Source organism: Oratosquilla oratoria, chromosome 7, assembly GCF_046742065.1.
Source record: "Oratosquilla oratoria isolate Oo_2021 chromosome 7, ASM4674206v1, whole genome shotgun sequence".
In the NCBI taxonomy this organism is placed as follows: domain Eukaryota; kingdom Metazoa; phylum Arthropoda; class Malacostraca; order Stomatopoda; family Squillidae; genus Oratosquilla; species Oratosquilla oratoria.
Genome location: NC_134783.1, coordinates 37,149,113 through 37,161,612, shown reverse-complemented (window position 1 = coordinate 37,161,612; position 12,500 = coordinate 37,149,113). Strand labels below are relative to the sequence as shown.

The following is a 12,500-nucleotide window of genomic DNA, read 5'->3' as shown; positions in this document are numbered from 1 at the left end:
TCTCTCTCTCTCTCTCTCTCTCTCTCTCTCTCTCTCTCTCTCTCTCTCTCTCTCTCCTTCACTCCTATTTCAATCGCTCTTGCTCCCTTCTGTTATCTTGCTCTCTCTCATCCTCCCTCATTACCTCCTTCTCCCCCATCCTCCCAACCCCTTATGTTCTTTCTCTCCTTTCTCCTCCTTCTGCTCCTCCTCCTTCTGCTCCTCCTCCTCCTGCTCCTCCTCCTCCTCCTCCTCCTCCTCCTCCTCCTTCTCCTCCATCCCCCCCCACTCCCTCTCTTCCCCTTTCTCATGCATACGGACGCTCCCGGTACAAATTTGAACCGGACAGAAACGTCCAGTGCTGCGAGTTGCGGCCTTTCCGTGGAAATTAAGGAGATCCCGGATTCCGGGCGGCGGGAGGCGGAGGCGCCCCGTCAGCTGAATAAAGCCTTCAGTTGTCAGAAAGAGTAAAATGCTGTACAGTTGTGACTCGCTTTACAAGGTTTATCTAGGCACGTCCATGCAAATGTAGACATACATGTGCACGCAGACACACGTACACACGCCCATGCGCGCACACGCATGGAGAGTAGTAGGAGACAGGATCCCATGTAAGTTGCTCCTTTGCCGTATGATACAATTAGGTAAATGCAATTAAGTAAATACATGAACGCAAGTGCGCGCACACACACACACACACACACACACACACACACACACATATATATATATATATATATATATATACGCACACACACACAAACATACACACACACAAACATACACACACACACACACGTTTTGGACACAAATGCACGCTCATGCACGCTCATCTCGGCCGTCAGCCGAAATGCAGAGAAAGAAGAGACAAGACAAGACAAGACAAGACGGGAGGAGACGAGTCATGACGACAGGATAAAAAACGAGATGAGGAGACAAGACGAGACGAAACGACGCCAGGCGAGACACAAGACACGGCAAGACAAAACGCAGGACAAGACATGGTGACAGAAGGACAAAACAAGACACAGCTAGACAACATAAGACACGGTAAGATAAGTGACAAGACAAGATAAAGGGCAAGACAGGTCACGGCAAGACAAGACAAGACAAGACAAGACAAGACAAGACAAAACAAGACAAGACAAGGGACAAGGCAAGAGACAATACAAGACACGGGTAGATAATACATGATACGGGTAGACAAGAGAAGACACGGGAAGACAAGACATGGGACAAGGCAAGACAAGACAAGAGACAAAACATGACACGGCAAGATAAGAAAAGATAAAAAAACGGCAAGACAAGGGACAAGACAAGACTCGGCCAGACAAGACACGGTAAAACAAGACAAGTTTAGTCATAAAACAAGGCAAGACAAGGGACTGCACACGATAAGACAAGGGACAAGACAAAACAAAGGACAAGACAACACACAGCTAAACAAGACAAGGGACAAGACACGGTAAGACAAGGAACAAGATAAGGCAAAAGACAAGACAAAACAAGACAAGACAAGACAACAGAAAAGACAAGGCATCCAAAAGGGACTCTCCCATAAGGTGGCAGGTACCAAGTGATACCGTTTTCCTTCCACTTGACCTAGCTTGCCCTCCGAAGACGGGTCGCCTCCTCAGGGCACCCAGTCTCGATTGCTATGCAGTAGACTTTTCTGGTCCATGGTCCAAAATCTCTTTAAAGTCTCACGCAACCTTAACTAACCCTAACTTATCCAACCTAACCTAACCTATCTATATTATGTAACCTATTGAACCTAACCTAACCTAACCTGGCCTATTATCTAGCCTATCTGACCTAACCTAATCTTGCTTATCCAAACTAACCTAACTTATTCAACCTAACCTAACCTTATTTCACTATCTAAACTCACCCAACCTAACTTCACTTCACCTAATTTAACCTAATCACATTTGAGCTCACTTGATCTATCTTAACCTAACTTAACCAAATACTGCAGAAAACCGTGGAAAACGTCAACTAAGGCATCGTCTTAATCTAGGTCATGATTGGGCCTTCTGTGTCCTCGTCATCGGCGTGGCACCATCGGCCTTGAACCATCGTGTCTCATTATCACGAAAAAATGGCATCATTTCGCGCAAAATGCATATAATTACTTGACTAAAGCTATATACAAAAGTCATTATGATAAAAGTAATTTCCATGATATTACAGGAAAGTAATTTAGTTTTTGTTTTTACCAAATTTATATACATACATGTATGTATATATGTATATATATATATATATATATATATATATATATATGTATATGTATATACATACATGAATGATATTTTCATTATATTCTTGTTTAGTAAGTTTAATCAAAATAGTCTGTCATTAGCCAGAGTAAATTAAAAAAGTGTTACTTTGACGATGGGAATAAACAAGACTAATCCCAACTTCCTCACAGTCCCTAAAACTGAATTAAATAAGGTGTCCCGTGCCAGACAGGCGAAGACGCAATCGAAAAAAAAAAGTTTTGGCGTCTTCGCCCGTCTGGCATGGTGCATCTCCAATCACCTACCCCTTATGGGAAGAGACTCCCTTAAACACATCACAATACACGTGAGAATAGGCTCGAACGGCTAATTACTAGATAAATAAAAACAATTTTCCCGATTGCTGAGTACATGAACGAAATGAATGTCCCGCGATGGTGATTTTCGCTTCGTTCGGACTCCGGGTTGGAGGTATTGATTTTGGTCGAAACATTTTTAATTCTATTTCAGCAATGTTACGGCAGATTTGTTGGATGAACTGACATGCATTTTTTTTTCTAAAACTTCATTAAAACTGGTTTACTTAAAAAATTACTTGCCTATTTCTTCATTTATATTTTCATTCTTATTTTAACTTACGCTTCATCATCATTATTATTATTAATATTATTATCATTACTAACATTTACTGATTACATATATATATATATATATATATCCTTTTATATATTCATTTATTTATTTATTTATTTATTTATTTATTTATTTATCGCGAAAGCGAAAGCGTCTCGATCCAAGATCTCTCTCAGTTGAAGTCCGTGCTCAGCTCAAATCCCAACTGACAAAACCATCTGCATGGCGCTTACACCAAGAGGCTCTTAAGAGCGACCAAAACATGCAAGTTGACAATGTTTACTACGAGGAAGCATACAAATACTCATACACATTTTTGCACATACAATATACACATATGTTGTACTTAAAAAAAAACCTGAATAAATTCAACACAGATTGAACACAGCCCTGTCCATGCATACGATGCTGCCTGGGTTATATTTGCAATGAAAACAAAGAGATACACATAACGAATGTCTACAAAATTATAGATATTAAAACACACACACACACACACACACACACACACACACACACACACACACACACACACACACACATACATACATACACACACACACATACACACACACACACACAACTCGTGGCGCACTTGGTAGAGTTCCCGGCTGCCATTAGGTAGGTCCGGGTTCGAATCCCGCCCAGGGCTGAAATAATTTCAGTATCGCTGCGCTGCGGGTTGTTACTCCAACTCTCGTGGGCGGGGAGTTGTGTGTGTGTGTGCGTTTAAAGGTCACAGCATTACTCATAGATCGGTCATATACGAGCTCTGAGCTCTCTTCCGTGATGGAAATAGCTGTCGATCACGAGTCCAACACGTGATCAAAAGACCATGGTGACACACACACACACACACACACACACACACACACACACACACACACGCACGAACGCACACAACACACACAAACACACAACACACACGTATGCTAGTGTACACAGGCATACACACACTGCCGTACCCACGCCCACGCAGAGAAGCACGCCCACATTCCCAGCCCAGAGGCAGACCACTCTGAAAGTTTGAGCCTAACAAAGAAAAACCAATTAGTACAAAAGGGCTCTTCACCTTTCACTCACACCCTCCCCCTCCACGCCCACGAAGCCATGTGGGCGTGTTCTCACGCCCAAACTTGTGCAAATGTATGCGTGTCAGCACATAAGGGAATATACGTTAGTAATGTGCATATGTACATGATGATATAGAAAGAATTTGTACATATATATATATATATATATATATATATATATATATATACAGTATGTATGCTTGCTGATGTGCACGCACGCACACAGACAGACACACACACCCACACCCACACGCATATATACATATATACGTGTGTGTGTGTGTGTGTGTGTGTGTGTGTGTGTGTGTGTGTGTCTGTGTATGTGTTTGTGTGTGTATGTATATCTATTTATCTACTTATTTACTTATTGTATTCATCTATCTATTCGCCTATTTATTCATTTATTTACCTATCGATTTATCAATTTGATTTAATTTCTGTTTGTCCTTTGAAACAATTGAACCTTGTGGTCCTGTGGCTTCGCCCATATGTGGAAGGACTCCAATCAAAAGCTGCAGAAAGATCCGAAAATTTATGCAAAGTTTCTCTCCCAAAACACAAAACGAAAAAAAAAAATATATATATATATATATCGTGGTACGTATAAGTAGAACAACGCCTCCACCATATGTTCCTCTCCTCCTCCTCCTCCTCCTCCTCTTCATCTTCTTCTTCCTCCTCCTCCTCGTCTTCCTTACTCTCCTCCTTTTCTTCCACAAGCTCTTCTTCCTTCTCTTCCTCCTCCTCTACAAGTGCTTCCTATTCCTGTACATGCAACTTGTCCTCTTCCTCCTATCCTCTTCCTCCTCATCCAATTTTCCCAATGCTCCTCCTTCCTCTTCCTCCTTCTCCACATGCCCTCCTCCACATGTCCTTCTCTTGTATATTTTCGTCTTCTTCCTCGTCGTCCTCCTCCTCCTCTTCCTCCTCCTCCTCCTCCTCCTCTGGCCATCGCCTCAGACTCACGTCTTACTAGGGGCTCCTATCACCATCATCTTAGCTAATTTTCGCTAGGCAGCTAAGCAGCGCGCATTCTCCAAGATAGCGCGATCTGGGCCCGTCGTAATTCGTTAGCCCCCCTTATCCCCCCCACTAACCGTTCCCCATCCCCCTCCTAAAATGACGTTTACTTCCGCTTATCCCCCACCTTCTTATGATAAGCCCCCCTTCCCCCCCTTAATCTCATCTCACGACTAACCACCCCACTAATACAAACCCCTCAGCCCCTTCCCCCCGTCTTCTTCCCCCACCCCAATCTTTACCTCCCCATTGATGAAATCAGCTTCACCACGCTACCAGCAGCCAGCCCCCCACACGCACACGCACGCACACACACACACGCATATATATACACACATAAGGACAAACACATACACACACACATACATATACACCAATATATACTCTCACACACACACACACACACACACACACACACACACACACACACACACACCAATACACAATCAAACACACGCTCACACGCGGTAACATAGGAAAGGGGGCGAGAAAGCAGTATAAGACGAGGAGGAGACGAGAGAGAAGGAGGAGGAGGAAGAGGAGGAGGAGGAGGAGTAGGAGGAGGAAGAGGAGGAGGAGGAGGAGGAGGAGGAGGAGGAGTAGGAGGAAAATAACGAAAATAAGGGAGAAGGACAGAAGGTGGAGCAGGAGGAAGAAGAGGAGGATAAGGAGGAGGAAGGGGAGAAGGAGAAGGAGGAAGAGGAGGAGAAGAAATAAGAGCAAGAGGAAGGAGGAGGAGGAGGAGGAAGAGGAAAATAAGCAGCACGTAGATAAGTGAGAGGAAGAGGAGTAGGAGGAGGAAGAAGTGAAGGAGGAGGGAGAAGAGAAAGAAGACGAGAAGGAGGAAGAGAAAAATAACGCAAATAAGGAAGAAGGACAGAAGGAAGAGTAGGAGGAAGAGGAAAAGGGCAAGGAGGAGGAGGAAAAGGAGAAGGAGGAGAAGAAGGAGGAGGAGGAAGAGGAGGCGGAGGAGGAAAAGGAAAATAATCAGTACGTAAATAAGTGAGAGGAAGAGGAAGAGGAAGAGGAAGAGGGAGGAGGAGGAGGAGGAGGAGAAGGAGGAGGAGGAAGAGGAGGAGGAGGAGGAAGAGAAGGAAGAAGATGGAGGAAGAAGAGGAGGAGGAGGAAGAAGAGGAGGAGGAGGAGGAGGAGAAGACAGTGCTGTTGTTGACCAGGAGATAAGTCTTCATCCTCTCTAGGGAATAGGGAGGGAGTAGGGAGGAAGGGGAAAAGGGGTGAAGGGGTGAAGATGGAACGGTTCAAAGGGGCAGAGAGGGGGAGACACTTCTAGCTAGGAAGTGGGGAGGCCAAAAAATCCCCCCTTCCTCCCCTTTACACCCCTCCCTTGCCCCCCCCCATCAATTAAGGGGGTAATTGGGTCATCAATCAAATATTTATTTGTTTATTTTCACGTCTATGTAATTCGTCAACTTATCAATCTTTGTGTTTATTCATTTATCTATTCACTGATTCATTCAACTATTGAGTAATATCCTTTTCAACTTTCATTTATTTATCTAACTATTCTTCTTTAAATTCATCTAACTACAAGTGTTCAATATTTCGACTGATCAAAACGTCTTTCACTGTAGTAGTATTATCTTTTCATTATTATCTTTATTATATAGGAGAGAGGGAGAGAGGAAAAATTGAGAGGGAGGAAAGAGGGATGGGGAAGGGGAGAAGGGGGAACGGAGTAAGAGGGGAAAGGGGAAAGGGGGTATTGGGGTAAGAGGGGACAGAGGGGAAATGGAGTAAGAGGGGAAAGGGGGAAAGGGGGGAGATGGAACGGAAAAAGACGGGAAAGGGGGAAGGGGGACGGGGGAAGGGGGACGGGGGAAGGGGGGGAAGAGAGAAGGGGAACGGAGTAAGAGGGGGAAGGGGGAAGGGGGAAGCGGGGGGAACGGAGTAAGAGGGGGAAGGGGGAAGGGGGAAAGGGGTTAAGGGGGAAGGGGAAAAGGGGGAGCGGTACACACATCTTACCCCCCCAACCTCACCACATAATTACCCTCACCTTAGAGGTCTCTCCCACCGCCCCCCACACACCCCAACCCGATATCTTTTACGAACGTGTGTGGGAGGTAAGAGCTCCCCCCCACACCCGTATCCCTCTGGCGTCACTGTAACGGGGTTGTGACGTAAAAACGTTTGTCTCGTCTTGTGTGAAGCGACATGACGCAGCCGACCATGACGTCACGCTCCAATGAACAGCTTATCTGGGGGTACCAACTTTCCAAACTGCCACAGACACAGCTTCCATAAGCACAATCTAAAAAGATGTTTATATTATATACGTGTTTGTATGTATATATATATATATATATATATATATATATATATATATATATATATATATATATATATATATATATATATATTAATTCTATTTCTTGTTAGTCGATATTATTCATGCATTACAGGGCAAGACCCCATAAACCTTAAATGAATAAAAATCACACGCTGTCAGCCTTAATAAAAACTATCAAATATGTCCTGTCAGTGAACACCCACATGAACAAAATGGCCGCCAAGGGACCCGCTGTTCCATAGCAAGACTAGACGAACTCTTAGTAAGACACAGCGGCTTGGCCGCTCTTCGCCTCGGGTGGAAAATGACCGTTAATGTCGGTTAAATCCGTTAAAGGGGCAAAGCTTGTATGGCTGCGATTTGAATTCAGGACACGTGGCAACATGGCCGAACTGCTGGAAGGTAAAATTCTTCTGCTTTCAACGATTTTTTTTTTTTTTTTTTTACCATTATATACATTTCTTATTTTTCTATTAAAGGGATATGCCTTGTATATCTGCCATTTTAGTTTGGATACGTGGCAACGTTGCATAACAGTTTTTCTCTCTTTTTTTCTATCTTCCTGAATTATTTATTTGTTAATTCATTAACTTATTTTTCTTTATCTATTATATAATTTTGTAGAGTAAATATATAAATTCAGTTTCACATATATATTTACTTATTTATTCATTTATCTATTTATTTATTTATCTATTTATTTATTTATTTGTTGTGACGACATTCCCCCCGGATAAATCCCTGGCTGTTCAAACACATAGCGCAAAGGTGAGGTCTAAGCCACTGCTGAGCGCCTCCTGTCGTAAGCCTTGCACCAAATCTTCCTTATCGTCTTCGTCAATGGCGGACTTGTATGTCTTAGTTCTAGCTGAGTCCTAACGGTTTCATCAGCTGGCGAGGAGTGAAGGGGGGTTAATTCCTTCACATCAGCTTCCCCCATCTCCCCCATATCTCCCTCCCCCTCCCCTCTTCCCTAATATATCCTTCCCCCTCCCCTCTTCCCCTAGCTATCCCTCCCCCTCCCCTCTTCCCTAATATATTCTTCCCCCTCCCCTCTTCCCTAATATATCCTTCCCCCTCCCCTCTTCCCCTTAGCTGTCCCTTCCCCTTCCCACAGCTATCCCTCCCCTCTTCCCCTCCCCAAGCTGTCCCTCCCCACTCCCCAGCTGCCCTTTCCCTTCCCGCCTTCCCCTTTTCCCCACCTCTCCTTCCCCTCTTGCCCCTAACTGTCCCTTCCCCTCTCCTTACCTGTCCTTCCTCTCCACTCTTCCCTAAGCCGTCCCTTCCCCTTTCCTCTTCCCTCAGCTGTCCCTCTCCCTCGCCTCTTCCCCAAGCTGTCCCTCTCCCTCGCCTCTTCCCCAAGCTGTCCCTCCCCGTTTCCTTCAGCTGTACCTCCAACCTCCCCCTCCCCATCCCCCAGCTGTCCTCCTTTTCTCCAGCTTTCTCTCCCCCTCGCCCCTAGCTGTCCCTCTCCCTCTACCCTCCCCCTTGCTGTCCCTCCCTTTCCCCTTTTCCAGCTGTACCTCCCCCTACTCTCTTCTCCCAGCTGTCCCTCCCCCTACCCTCTTCTCTCAGCTGTCCCTCCCTCTCCCCTCTTCTCCCAGCTGTTCCTCCCTCTCCCCTCTTTTCCCAGCTGTCCCTCCCTCTCCCCTCTTCTCCCAGCTGTCCCTCTCACTCCCTTCTTCCCCAACATGTCCCTCCACCCTCACCCTACCTATCACTCCACTCCCCCTAGTTGTCCCTCCTCCCTATAGTTGTCCCTCCCCTCTTACCCCTAGCTGTCCCTACCCCTTCCACCAGCTGTCACTCCTTCTTCCCCCAGCTGTTCCCCCTCCCCCCGCTGTCTCCTCCTCCCCCAGCTTTTTTCCTACTCTCCCCCTAGCTGTCCTCCCTCTTCCCCCCAGCATTCCCTCCCCACGCCCCCAAACAGCTGAATGAATTCTCCTGACACTGCCAAGGGAATGGGGAGAAGACGGAGCGCAAATTTCTCCCCCTCTCCCCCCTCTCCCCCTCTCTCTCCCCCTTACCGTGGCGTTTGCTGTCATGGACTGACTGACCAACCGACAGACTGACGAGCTGACTGATGACCACCGGATTGACAGGTACAAATTGATTTACAACAAATTGACGAAGCGCTTGTCCCCGACTCTGCGTTCAGGGCTCGAAATTGAGATTGAAAACACCAAGGGGGGAAGGGGGAGGGGGGAAGAGGGGGAGAGAGGTTTCTTGTCGAAATCCATCACAGGGACTTCCATAAAAAAAAATTATTCTACTTTATTTTATTTTATTCGTTTGTATATTTACTCATTAAGTTATGATCTTATTTTTAAGTATAATTTATGTATTTATCTGTTTATTTGTTTATTTATCATCTTTGCGGGAACTTTTCAATCCATGCAGAATAAGTACCCCTTTGAATATTTCTGGTTTACCACGGGAGTTATTTTTCATTTGGAAAAGGGACTATATATATATATATATATATATATATATATATATATATATATATATATATATATATATATATATATATATGTATATATATATATATACATATATATATGTATATAGATATAGATATATTCATATATACATAAATATGTAATATATATATATATATATATATATGTATATATATATATATATGTATATATATATAATTATATATATATATATGTGTGTATATATATATATATATATATATATATATAAGCGTGTGTGTGTGTGTGTGTGTGTGTGTGTGTGTGTGTGTGTGTGTGTGTGTGTGTGTGTGTGTGTGTCTGTGTGTCTGTGTGTGTAAATTTAAAGAGCCACTTTCTTAAATTTTCTTTCAATCTATCAAGAATCAGTATCTCTAATTTATGTATCTATTCATCATTTATCTATTTATTCATAATTTATTATAAATCTGTCATACTTCTTTCTTTTCTTTTCATAAAAGCTCCATCTCCTGGTCCTAGAATATCATTTTTGGTCCATTTTTTGGCTAAATTTTGGCTAAACCGTGACAAAAGACATTGTTTCCTGGAAGCCAAAGTCCCTCTCAGCCAAATCAGTTGACTGAAAACAGTCGCGGACTGCATCAGGCGCCTGACTGCTGTTTGTTCAGCGATTTTTTGATAACTTAGCAAACACGCCACACACTTCCACTTAACTCACAAAACACTTTCGATAACAAAGGCACCAAATCCCAGGGGCGCTTATATTCCATTGTTGATCATTCACACATTCTTTCGCTTTTTTTTTTTTTCTGAATAAATTTCTTTGCTTCGCGTTCCAGGAATCCCTGGAAGCTCCTTCCAGGCTCAGCCTAGACCGGGGTCCGTCCAAGCCAGAGGTTTCAGTGGTTAGTGTGACCATGGCGGTTGTTCAGCCGAGCGGTTTTATTGACTTGCCGGTCCACGGATTTATGGACCGTGGTCAGTCCATAATTGCTTTCTCTCTCTCTCTCTCTCTCTCTCTCTCTCTCTCTCTCTCTCTCTCTCTCTCTCTCTCTCTCTCTCTCTCTCTCTCTCTCTCTCACTTTCTCGCTCTTTCTCTTTCTTCTCTTTCTTCCTTCTCTCTTCCTTCTCATTCTCTCTCTCTTGTCATTCTTTCTCTCTATCTCTCTCTCACTCTTTCTCTCTCTTTTCTCTCTCTCTTATCACTCTCTTCACCCATTTCATTCTCTCTTCTCCCTCTGTCTCTCTCTCCTCAATCTCTCTTTTCTGTCCTTTAGATATCTAAAAGGTTCTTTTGAGTTCCCGCAAGAACTCTTGGAGATCTCTGCCTCTATAACTCTTTCCAGAACTCCTTTATGGACTTTTAAGGACTCTATCCCTCTGGAACTCTCACTCAAGATCTCTTCTTTAGAACAGTATTGAAGTGACAAAATAGATATTTGTTACACTGTTCACCCTGGCCTCCAATCGAACAGTCTGCCCATGCATTAGAGTCTTGGACAAAGAAATGGAGCCATGAAAGGAGAGTTAGCTGTTCACTTGAATTATAGACGTAAGTTCAGCTTACATAAAATGCGGGCACACACACACGGTCATCTATGAACTCTGAGCTCTCTTCCGGGAGGGAAATAGCTGTCGATCACGAGTCCAACACGTGATCCAAGACCATGGTAAATTACATACACACACACACACAGACACACACATACATGCATACACACACACATACATACATACATACACACACAAACACACACACACACACACACACACACACACACACACACACACACACACACACACACACACACACACACACACACACACACACGCACACACACACACACACACACACACACACACGCACACACACACACACACACACACACACATTCACGTTCTTTCTCTCATCCTAATAACTCTCTCTCTCTCCCTCCCTTCCCCCCTCTCTCTCTCTCTCTCTTTCTTCCTCTCTTTCTATATTTGTGTGTCTCCAAAAACACTTCTCATCTCCACACAAAAGCAAATTTACTAAATGATGCAGCATTGCACAAATCCCCTTGCTCGTGCTATTCCCATTAATGTATTCTTGGCAAGCAATGCTTTGCGATTACACCCAAGCTGTATAATAGCATTGGAAACTAAGCGACAACTTCCAAACTGAATAATCACTGTGACAAACATCCTAATAACAGCCGCGCTCTCTCATTGGTCCCCTTGGGCGCGATCGTGCTGAAACCGACCAATCAGAATGCAAGGAGGACAAGTACTCGACATGACGTCATAACGTCATGGCTTCTACTCTTTATTTTACCACGAGCTAAATATGATAGTTTGATCGTATTTTTTTTATACATTTTTGTAATACCTGAAGGTTACCTACTGTATTCTGTTTGGACCTAATTTCCTTCTTCCGTTATTTCGTAATCGACCAAGAATTTTACGTCACAAACCAAATCAACATGATTTACATTCGGGAAACTACTCCAACAATTTAAAAAAAAAATTCCTTGAGCTTCACCTTGTACTCCTCCAGATTTCGAGTAATATCTCCAAAACTCAAAACCCATTTTCTAACCAAATACATTCTTTAAGAAATTTTCATTAAAAAAAAAAAATCATCTGTGAACGAGTAGGACTTGGAGAAACCCCACTCACTCCCCCCCCCACATGAAGAGCGCTGGACATTACCCCCCCATCCCATCCCTTTACCCCCACTCTCCCCTTTTCCCCTCCCCCTCCCCAGCCCCACCCCCGCCCCACTTACCTTCCCTCAAGTGGAACGTATGAATATTTAATGACC

The 12,500-nt window shown here is 43.9% G+C and overlaps 1 protein-coding gene across 10 annotated transcripts in view; it reads right to left on the bottom strand.

The window, feature by feature from the left end:
• The window catches only part of LOC143027069 (transient receptor potential-gamma protein-like), a 529,595-nt gene that overhangs the window by 216,274 nt on the left and 300,821 nt on the right, over positions 1–12,500 (bottom strand). The gene's annotated exons all lie outside the window — the stretch shown is intronic.